A 12,363-nucleotide genomic window follows, 5' to 3' on the forward strand; every position below is an offset into this window, starting at 1 on the left:
CACAATCTGTACTCTATTCACCTGACACTGCACCCAGACACAATCTGCACACTATTCACCTGTCACTGCACCCAGACACAATCTGTACTCTATTCACCTGACACGGCACCCAGACACAATCTGTACTCTATTCACCTGGCACTGCACCCAGACACAATCTGTACTCTATTCACCTGACACTGCACCCAGACACAATCCGCACACTATTCACCTGGCACTGCACCCAGACACAATCTGCACTCTATTCACCTGACACTGCACCCAGACACAATCTGTAGTCTATTCACCTGACACTGCACCCAGACACAATCTGTACTCTATTCACCTGGCACTGCATCCAGACACAATCTGTACTCTATTCACCTGACACTGCACCCAGACACAATCTGCACTCTGTTCACCTGTCACTGCACCCAGACACAATCTGTACTGCATTCACCTGACACGGCACCCAGACACAATCTGTACTCTATTCACCTGGCACTGCACCCAGACACAATCCGCACCCTATTCACCTGGCACTGCACCCAGACACAATCTGTACTCTATTCACCTGACACGGCACCCAGACAGAATCCGCACCCTATTCACCTGACACTGCACCCAGACACAATCTGTACTCTATTCACCTGACACGGCACCCAGACACAATCTGTACTCTATTCACCTGACACTGCACCGAGACACAATCTGTCCTCTATTCACCTGACACTGTACCCAGACACAATCTGTACTCTATTCACCTGACTCGGCACCCAGACACAATCCGCACCCTATTCACCTGACACTGCACCCAGACACAATCTGTAGTCTATTCACCTGACACGGCACCCAGACACAATCCGCACCCTATTCACCTGACACTGCACCCAGACACAATCTGTACTCTATTCACCTGACACTGCACCCAGGCGCGATCTGTACTCTATTCACCTGACACTGTACCCAGACACAATCTGTAGTCTATTCACCTGACACTGCATCCAGACACAATCTGTACTTTATTCACCTGACACTGGACCCAGACACAATCTGTAGTCTATTCACCTGACACTGTACCCAGACACAATCTGTACTCTATTCACCTGACACTGCATCCAGACACAATCTGTACTCTATTCACCTGACACTGTACCCAGACACAATCTGTACTCTATTCACCTGACACTGTACCCAAACACAATCTGTACTCGATTCACCTGACACTGCACCCAGACACAATCTGTACTCTATTTACCTGACACTGCACCCAGACACAATCTGTACTCTATTCACCTGGGACTGCACCCAGACACAATCTGTATTCTATTCACCAGACACTGCACCCAGTCACAATCTGTACTCTATTCACCTGACACTGCACCAAGAAACAATCTGTAGTCTATTCAGCTGACACTGCACCCAGGCGCGATCTGTACTCTATTCACCTGACACTGCATCTAGACACAATCTGTACTCTATTCACCTGGCACTGCATCCAGACACAATCTGTACTCTATTCACCTGACACTGCACCCAGACACAATCTGCACTCTATTCAGCTGTCACTGCACCCAGACACAATCTGTACTCTATTCACCTGGCACTGCACCCAGACACAATCTGTACTCTATTCACCTGACACTGCACCCAGACACAATCCGCACACTATTCACCTGGCACTGCACCCAGACACAATCTGCACTCTATTCACCTGACACTGCACCCAGACACAATCTGTAGTCTATTCACCTGACACTGCACCCAGACACAATCTGTACTCTATTCACCTGGCACTGCATCCAGACGCTATCTGTACTCTATTCACCTGACACGGCACCCAGACACAATCTGCACTCTATTCACCTGACACTGCACACATACACAATCTGTACTCTATTCACCTGACACGGCACCCAGACAGAATCCGCACCCTATTCACCTGACACTGCACCCAGACACAATCTGTACTCTATTCACCTGACACGGCACCCAGACACAATCTGTACTCTATTCACCTGACACTGTACCCAGACACAATCTGTACTCTATTCACCTGACACTGCACCCAAACACAATCTGTACTCTATTCACCTGACACTGCACCCAGACACAATCTGTACTCTATTCACCTGACACTGCACCGAGACACAATCTGTACTCTATTCACCTGACACTGTACCCAGACACAATCTGTACTCTATTCACCTGACACTGCACCCAGACACAATCTGTACTCTATTCACCTGGGACTGCACCCAGACACAATCTGTATTCTATTCACCAGACACTGCACCCAGTCACAATCTGTACTCTATTCACCTGACACTGCACCAAGACACAATCTGTAGTCTATTCAGCTGACACTGCACCCAGGCGCGATCTGTACTCTATTCACCTGACACTGCATCCAGACACAATCTGTACTCTATTCACCTGGCACTGCATCCAGACACAATCTGTACTCTATTCACCTGACACTGCACCCAGACACAATCTGCACTCTATTCACCTGTCACTGCACCCAGACACAATCTGTACTCTATTCACCTGGCACTGCACCCAGACACAATCTGTACTCTATTCACCTGACACTGCACCCAGACACAATCCGCACACTATTCACCTGGGACTGCACCCAGACACAATCTGTACTCTATTCACCTGACACTGCACCCAGACTTAATCAGCACTCTATTCACCTGACACTGCACACATACACAATCTGTACTCTATTCACCTGACACGGCACCCAGACAGAATCCGCACCCTATTCACCTGACACTGCACCCAGACACAATCTGTACTCTATTCACCTGACACGGCACCCAGACACAATCTGTACTCTATTCACCTGACACTGCACCGAGACACAATCTGTACTCTATTCACCTGACACTGTACCCAGACACAATCTGTACTCTATTCACCTGACTCGGCACGCAGACACAATCCGCACCCTATTCACCTGACACTGCACCCAGACACAATCTGTAGTCTATTCACCTGACACGGCACACAGACACAATCCGCACCCTATTCACCTGACACTGCACCCAGACACAATCTGTACTCTATTCACCTGACACTGCACCCAGGCGCGATCTGTACTCTATTCACCTGACACTGTACCCAGACACAATCTGTAGTCTATTCACCTGACACTGCATCCAGACACAATCTGTACTCTATTCACCTGACACTGGACCCAGACACAATCTGTAGTCTATTCACCTGACACTGTACCCAGACACAATCTGTACTCTATTCACCTGACACTGCATCCAGACACAATCTGTACTCTATTCACCTGACACTGTACCCAGACACAATCTGTACTCTATTCACCTGACACTGCACCCAGTCACAATCTGTACTCTATTCACCTGGGACTGCACCCAGATACAATCTGTATTCTATTCACCAGACACTGCACCCAGTCACAATCTGTACTCTATTCACCTGGGACTGCACCCAGACACAATCTGTACTCTATTCACCTGGCACTGCATCCAGACACAATCTGTAGTCTATTCACCTGACACTGCACCCAGACACAATCTGTACTCTATTCACCTGGCACTGCATCCAGACGCAATCTGTACTCTATTCACCTGACACGGCACCCAGACACAATCTGCACTCTATTCACCTGACACTGCACACATACACAATCTGTACTCTATTCACCTGACACGGCACCCAGACAGAATCCGCACCCTATTCACCTGACACTGCACCCAGACACAATCTGTACTCTATTCACCTGACACGGCACCCAGACACAATCTGTACTCTATTCACCTGACACTGTACCCAGACACAATCTGTACTCTATTCACCTGACACTGCACCCAAACACAATCTGTACTCTATTCACCTGACACTGCACCCAGACACAATCTGTACTCTATTCACCTGACACTGCACCGAGACACAATCTGTACTCTATTCACCTGACACTGTACCCAGACACAATCTGTACTCTATTCACCTGACACTGCACCCAGACACAATCTGTACTCTATTCACCTGGGACTGCACCCAGACACAATCTGTATTCTATTCACCAGACACTGCACCCAGTCACAATCTGTACTCTATTCACCTGACACTGCACCAAGACACAATCTGTAGTCTATTCAGCTGACACTGCACCCAGGCGCGATCTGTACTCTATTCACCTGACACTGCATCCAGACACAATCTGTACTCTATTCACCTGGCACTGCATCCAGACACAATCTGTACTCTATTCACCTGACACTGCACCCAGACACAATCTGCACTCTATTCACCTGTCACTGCACCCAGACACAATCTGTACTCTATTCACCTGGCACTGCACCCAGACACAATCTGTACTCTATTCACCTGACACTGCACCCAGACACAATCCGCACACTATTCACCTGGGACTGCACCCAGACACAATCTGTACTCTATTCACCTGACACTGCACCCAGACACAATCTGCACTCTATTCACCTGACACTGCACACATACACAATCTGTACTCTATTCACCTGACACGGCACCCAGACAGAATCCGCACCCTATTCACCTGACACTGCACCCAGACACAATCTGTACTCTATTCACCTGACACGGCACCCAGACACAATCTGTACTCTATTCACCTGACACTGCACCGAAACACAATCTGTACTCTATTCACCTGACACTGTACCCAGACACAATCTGTACTCTATTCACCTGACTCGGCACCCAGACACAATCCGCACCCTATTCACCTGACACTGCACCCAGACACAATCTGTAGTCTATTCACCTGACACGGCACACAGACACAATCCGCACCCTATTCACCTGACACTGCACCCAGACACAATCTGTACTCTATTCACCTGACACTGCACCCAGGCGCGATCTGTACTCTATTCACCTGACACTGTACCCAGACACAATCTGTAGTCTATTCACCTGACACTGCATCCAGACACAATCTGTACTCTATTCACCTGACACTGGACCCAGACACAATCTGTAGTCTATTCACCTGACACTGTACCCAGACACAATCTGTACTCTATTCACCTGACACTGCATCCAGACACAATCTGTACTCTATTCACCTGACACTGTACCCAGACACAATCTGTACTCTATTCACCTGACACTGCACCCAGTCACAATCTGTACTCTATTCACCTGGGACTGCACCCAGATACAATCTGTATTCTATTCACCAGACACTGCACCCAGTCACAATCTGTACTCTATTCACCTGGGACTGCACCCAGACACAATCTGTACTCTATTCACCTGGCACTGCATCCAGACACAATCTGTACTCTATTCACCTGGGACTGCACCCAGACACAATCTGCACTCTATTCACCTGTCACTGCACCCAGACACAATCTGTACTCTATTCAACTGACACGGCACCCAGACACAATCTGTACTCTATTCACCTGGCACTGCACCCAGACACAATCTGTACTCTATTCACCTGACACTGCACCCAGACACAATCCGCACCCTATTCACCTGGCACTGCACCCAGACACAATCTGTACTCTATTCACCTGACACTGCACCCAGACACAATCTGTAGTCTATTCAGCTGACACTGCACCCAGGCGCGATCTGTACTCTATTCATCTGACACTGCATCCAGACACAATCTGTACTCTATTCACCTGACACTGTACCCAGACACAATCTGTAGTCTATTCACCTGACACTGCATCCAGACACAATCTGTACTCTATTCACCTGGCACTGCATCCAGACACAATCTGTACTCTATTCACCTGACACTGCACCCAGACACAATCTGCACTCTGTTCACCTGTCACTGCACCCAGACACAATCTGTACTCTATTCACCTGACATGGCACCCAGACAGAATCCGCACCCTATTCACCTGACACTGCACCCAGACACAATCTGTACTCTATTCACCTGACACGGCACCCAGACACAATCTGTACTCTATTCACCTGACACTGCACCTAGACACAATCTGTACTCTATTCACCTGATACTGGACCCAGACACAATCTGTACTCTATTCACCTGACTCGGCACCCAGACACAATCCGCACCCTATTCACCTGACACTGCACCCAGACACAATCTGTACTCTATTCACCTGACACTGCATCCAGACACAATCTGTACTCTATTCACCTGACACTGCACCCAGGCGCGATCTGTACTCTATTCACCTGACACTGTACCCAGACACAATCTGTAGTCTATTCACCTGACACTGCATCCAGACAAAATCTGTACTCTATTAACCTGACACTGTACCCAGACACAATCTGTAGTCTATTCACCTGACACTGTACCCAGACACAATCTGTACTCTATTCACCTGACACTGCATCCAGACACAATCTGTACTCTATTCACCTGACACTGTACCCAGACACAATCTGTACTCTATTCACCTGACACTGTACCCAAACACAATCTGTACTCGATTCACCTGACACTGCACCCAGACACAATCTGTCCTCTATTCACCTGACACTGCACCCAGACACAATCTGTACTCTATTCACCTGGGACTGCACCCAGACACAATCTGTATTCTATTCACCTGACACTGCACCCAGTCACAATCTGTACTCTATTCACCTGGGACTGCACCCAGACACAATCTGGACTCTATTCACCTGACACTGCACCCAGACACAATCTGTACTCTATTCACCTGGGACTGCACCCAGACACAATCTGTACTCTATTCACCTGACACTGCATCCAGACACAATCTGTACTCTATTCACCTGACACTGCACCCAGACACAATCTGTACTCTATTCACCTGACACTGCATCCAGACACAATCTGCACTCTATTCACCTGACACTGCACCCAGACACAATCTGTACTCTATTCACCTGACACTGCATCCAGACACAATCTGTACTCTATTCACCTGACACTGCATCCAGACACAATCTGTACTCTATTCACCTGACACTGCACCCAGACACAATCTGCACTCTATTCACCTGACACTGCATCCAGACACATTCTGTACTCTATTCACCTGACACAGCACCCAGACACAATTTGTACTCTATTCACCTGACACGACAGCCAGACACAATCTGTACTCTATTCACCTGACACTGCACCCAGACACAATCTGTACTCCATTCACCTGACACTGCAGCCAGACACAATCTGTACTCTATTCACATGACACTGCATCCAGACACAATCTGTACTCTATTCACCTGACACTGCACCTGGACACAATCTGTACTCTATTCACCTGACACTGCACCCAGACACAATCTGTACTCTATTCACATGACACTGCATCCAGACACAATCTGTAATCTATTCACCTGACACTGCATCCAGACACAATCTGTACTCTATTCACCTGACACTGCATCCAGACACAATCTGCACTCTATTCACCTGACACTGCATCCAGACACAATCTGTACTCTATTCACCTGACACTGCACCCAGACAAAATCTGTACTCTATTCACATGACACTGCATCCAGACACAATCTGCACTCTATTCACCTCACACTGCATCCAGACACAATCTGTACTCTATTCACCTGGCACTGCATCCAGACACAATCTGTACTCTATTCACCTGACACTGCACCCAGACACAATCTGCACTCTATTCACCTGTCACTGCACCCAGACACAATCTGTACTCTATTCACCTGACACGGCACCTAGACACAATCTGTACTCTATTCACCTGGCACTGCACCCAGATAAAATCAGCACCCTATTCCCCTGGCACTGCACCCAGACACAATCTGTACTCCATTCACCTGACACTGCACACAGACACAATCTGTACTCTATTCACCTGGCACTGCATCCAGACACAATCTGTACTCTATTCACCTGACACTGCACCCAGACACAATCTGCACTCTATTCACCTGTCACTGCACCCAGACACAATCTGTACTCTCTTCACCTGGCACTGCACCCAGACAAAATCCGCACCCTATTCACCTGGCACTGCACCCAGACACAATCTGTACTCTATTCACCTGACACTGCACACAGACACAATCTGTACTCTATTCACATGACACGGCACCCAGACACAATCCGCACCCTATTCACCTGACACTGCACCGAGACACAATCTGTACTCTATTCACCTGACACTGTACCCAGACACAATCTGTACTCTATTCACCTGACTCGGCACCCAGACACAATCCGCACCCTATTCACCTGACACGGCACCCAGACACAATCTGTACTCTATTCACCTGACACGGCACCCAGACACAATCCGCACCCTATTCACCTGACACTGCACCCAGACACAATCTGTACTCTCTTCACCTGACACTGCACCCAGACACAATCTGTATTCTATTCACCTGACACTGCATCCAGACACAATCTGTACTCTATTCACCTGACACTGCACCCAGGCGCGATCTGTACTCTATTCACCTGACACAGTACCCAGACACAATCTGTAGTCTATTCACCTGACACTGCATCCATACACAATCTGTACTCTCTTCACCTGACACTGTACCCAGACACAATCTGTAGTCTATTCACCTGACACTGTACCCAGACACAATCTGTACTCTATTCACCTGACTGCATCCAGACACAATCTGTACTCTATTCACCTGACACTGTACGCAGACACAATCTGTACTCTATTCACCTGACACTGTACCCAAACACAATCTGTAGTCTATTCACCTGACACTGCACCCAGACACAATCTGTACTCTATTCACCTGACACTGCATCCAGACACAATCTGTACTCTATTCACCTGACACTGTACCCAGACACAATCTGTACTCTATTCACCTGACACTGCATCCAGACACAATCTGTACTCTATTCACCTGACACTGTACCCAGACACAATCTGTACTCTATTCACCTGACACTGTACCCAGACACAATCTGTAGTCTATTCACCTGACACTGTACCCAGACACAATCTGTACTCTATTCACCTGACACTGTACCCAGACACAATCTGTACTCTATTCACCTGACACTGTACCCTGACACTATCTGTACTCTATTCACCTGACACTGCATCCAGACACAATCTGTACTCTATTCACCTGACACTGTACCCAGACACAATCTGTACTCTATTCACCTGACATTGTACCCAGACACAATCTGTACTCTATTCACCTGACACTGTACCCAGACACAATCTGTACTCTATTCACCTGACACTGCACCCAGACACAATCTGTACTCTATTCACCTGACACTGCACCCAGACACAATCTGTACTCTATTCACCTGACACTGTACCCAGACTCAATCCGTACTCTATTCACCTGACACTGCACCCAGACTCAATCTGTACTCTATTCACCTGACACTGCACCCAGACACAATCTGTAGTCTATTCACCTGACACGGCACCCAGACACAATCTGTACTCTATTCACCTGACACTGCACCGAAACACAATCTGTACTCTATTCACCTGACACTGTACCCAGACACAATCTGTACTCTATTCACCTGACTCGGCACCCAGACACAATCCGCACCCTATTCACCTGACACTGCACCCAGACACAATCTGTAGTCTATTCACCTGACACGGCACACAGACACAATCCGCACCCTATTCACCTGACACTGCACCCAGACACAATCTGTACTCTATTCACCTGACACTGCACCCAGGCGCGATCTGTACTCTATTCACCTGACACTGTACCCAGACACAATCTGTAGTCTATTCACCTGACACTGCATCCAGACACAATCTGTACTCTATTCACCTGACACTGGACCCAGACACAATCTGTAGTCTATTCACCTGACACTGTACCCAGACACAATCTGTACTCTATTCACCTGACACTGCATCCAGACACAATCTGTACTCTATTCACCTGACACTGTACCCAGACACAATCTGTACTCTATTCACCTGACACTGCACCCAGTCACAATCTGTACTCTATTCACCTGGGACTGCACCCAGATACAATCTGTATTCTATTCACCAGACACTGCACCCAGTCACAATCTGTACTCTATTCACCTGGGACTGCACCCAGACACAATCTGTACTCTATTCACCTGGCACTGCATCCAGACACAATCTGTACTCTATTCACCTGGGACTGCACCCAGACACAATCTGCACTCTATTCACCTGTCACTGCACCCAGACACAATCTGTACTCTATTCAACTGACACGGCACCCAGACACAATCTGTACTCTATTCACCTGGCACTGCACCCAGACACAATCTGTACTCTATTCACCTGACACTGCACCCAGACACAATCCGCACCCTATTCACCTGGCACTGCACCCAGACACAATCTGTACTCTATTCACCTGACACTGCACCCAGACACAATCTGTAGTCTATTCAGCTGACACTGCACCCAGGCGCGATCTGTACTCTATTCATCTGACACTGCATCCAGACACAATCTGTACTCTATTCACCTGACACTGTACCCAGACACAATCTGTAGTCTATTCACCTGACACTGCATCCAGACACAATCTGTACTCTATTCACCTGGCACTGCATCCAGACACAATCTGTACTCTATTCACCTGACACTGCACCCAGACACAATCTGCACTCTGTTCACCTGTCACTGCACCCAGACACAATCTGTACTCTATTCACCTGACATGGCACCCAGACAGAATCCGCACCCTATTCACCTGACACTGCACCCAGACACAATCTGTACTCTATTCACCTGACACGGCACCCAGACACAATCTGTACTCTATTCACCTGACACTGCACCTAGACACAATCTGTACTCTATTCACCTGATACTGGACCCAGACACAATCTGTACTCTATTCACCTGACTCGGCACCCAGACACAATCCGCACCCTATTCACCTGACACTGCACCCAGACACAATCTGTACTCTATTCACCTGACACTGCATCCAGACACAATCTGTACTCTATTCACCTGACACTGCACCCAGGCGCGATCTGTACTCTATTCACCTGACACTGTACCCAGACACAATCTGTAGTCTATTCACCTGACACTGCATCCAGACAAAATCTGTACTCTATTAACCTGACACTGTACCCAGACACAATCTGTAGTCTATTCACCTGACACTGTACCCAGACACAATCTGTACTCTATTCACCTGACACTGCATCCAGACACAATCTGTACTCTATTCACCTGACACTGTACCCAGACACAATCTGTACTCTATTCACCTGACACTGTACCCAAACACAATCTGTACTCGATTCACCTGACACTGCACCCAGACACAATCAGTCCTCTATTCACCTGACACTGCACCCAGACACAATCTGTACTCTATTCACCTGGGACTGCACCCAGACACAATCTGTATTCTATTCACCTGACACTGCACCCAGTCACAATCTGTACTCTATTCACCTGGGACTGCACCCAGACACAATCTGGACTCTATTCACCTGACACTGCACCCAGACACAATCTGTACTCTATTCACCTGGGACTGCACCCAGACACAATCTGTACTCTATTCACCTGACACTGCATCCAGACACAATCTGTACTCTATTCACCTGACACTGCACCCAGACACAATCTGTACTCTATTCACCTGACACTGCATCCAGACACAATCTGCACTCTATTCACCTGACACTGCACCCAGACACAATCTGTACTCTATTCACCTGACACTGCATCCAGACACAATCTGTACTCTATTCACCTGACACTGCATCCAGACACAATCTGTACTCTATTCACCTGACACTGCACCCAGACACAATCTGCACTCTATTTACATGACACTGCATCCAGACACATTCTGTACTCTATTCACCTGACACAGCACCCAGACACAATTTGTACTCTATTCACCTGACACGACAGCCAGACACAATCTGTACTCTATTCACCTGACACTGCACCCAGACACAATCTGTACTCCATTCACCTGACACTGCAGCCAGACACAATCTGTACTCTATTCACATGACACTGCATCCAGACACAATCTGTACTCTATTCACCTGACACTGCACCTGGACACAATCTGTACTCTATTCACCTGACACTGCACCCAGACACAATCTGTACTCTATTCACATGACACTGCATCCAGACACAATCTGTAATCTATTCACCTGACACTGCCTCCAGACACAATCTGTACTCTATTCACATGACACTGCATCCAGACACAATCTGTAATCTATTCACCTGACACTGCATCCAGACACAATCTGTACTCTCTTCACCTGACACTGCACCCAGACACAATCTGTATTCTATTCACCTGACACTGCATCCAGACAGAATCTGTACTCTATTCACCTGACACTGCACCCAGGCGCGATCTGTACTCTATTCACCTGACACAGTACCCAGACACAATCTGTAGTCT

General features: G+C 47.9%; 1 protein-coding gene across 3 annotated transcripts in view; it reads right to left on the reverse strand.

Moving 5' to 3' along the window:
* The window catches only part of LOC137369846 (serine/threonine-protein kinase Nek7-like), a 99,388-nt gene that overhangs the window by 10,549 nt on the left and 76,476 nt on the right, over positions 1–12,363 (reverse strand). The gene's annotated exons all lie outside the window — the stretch shown is intronic.

The sequence above is a fragment of the Heterodontus francisci genome, chromosome 5, assembly GCF_036365525.1.
Source record: "Heterodontus francisci isolate sHetFra1 chromosome 5, sHetFra1.hap1, whole genome shotgun sequence".
NCBI lineage: Eukaryota > Metazoa > Chordata > Chondrichthyes > Heterodontiformes > Heterodontidae > Heterodontus > Heterodontus francisci.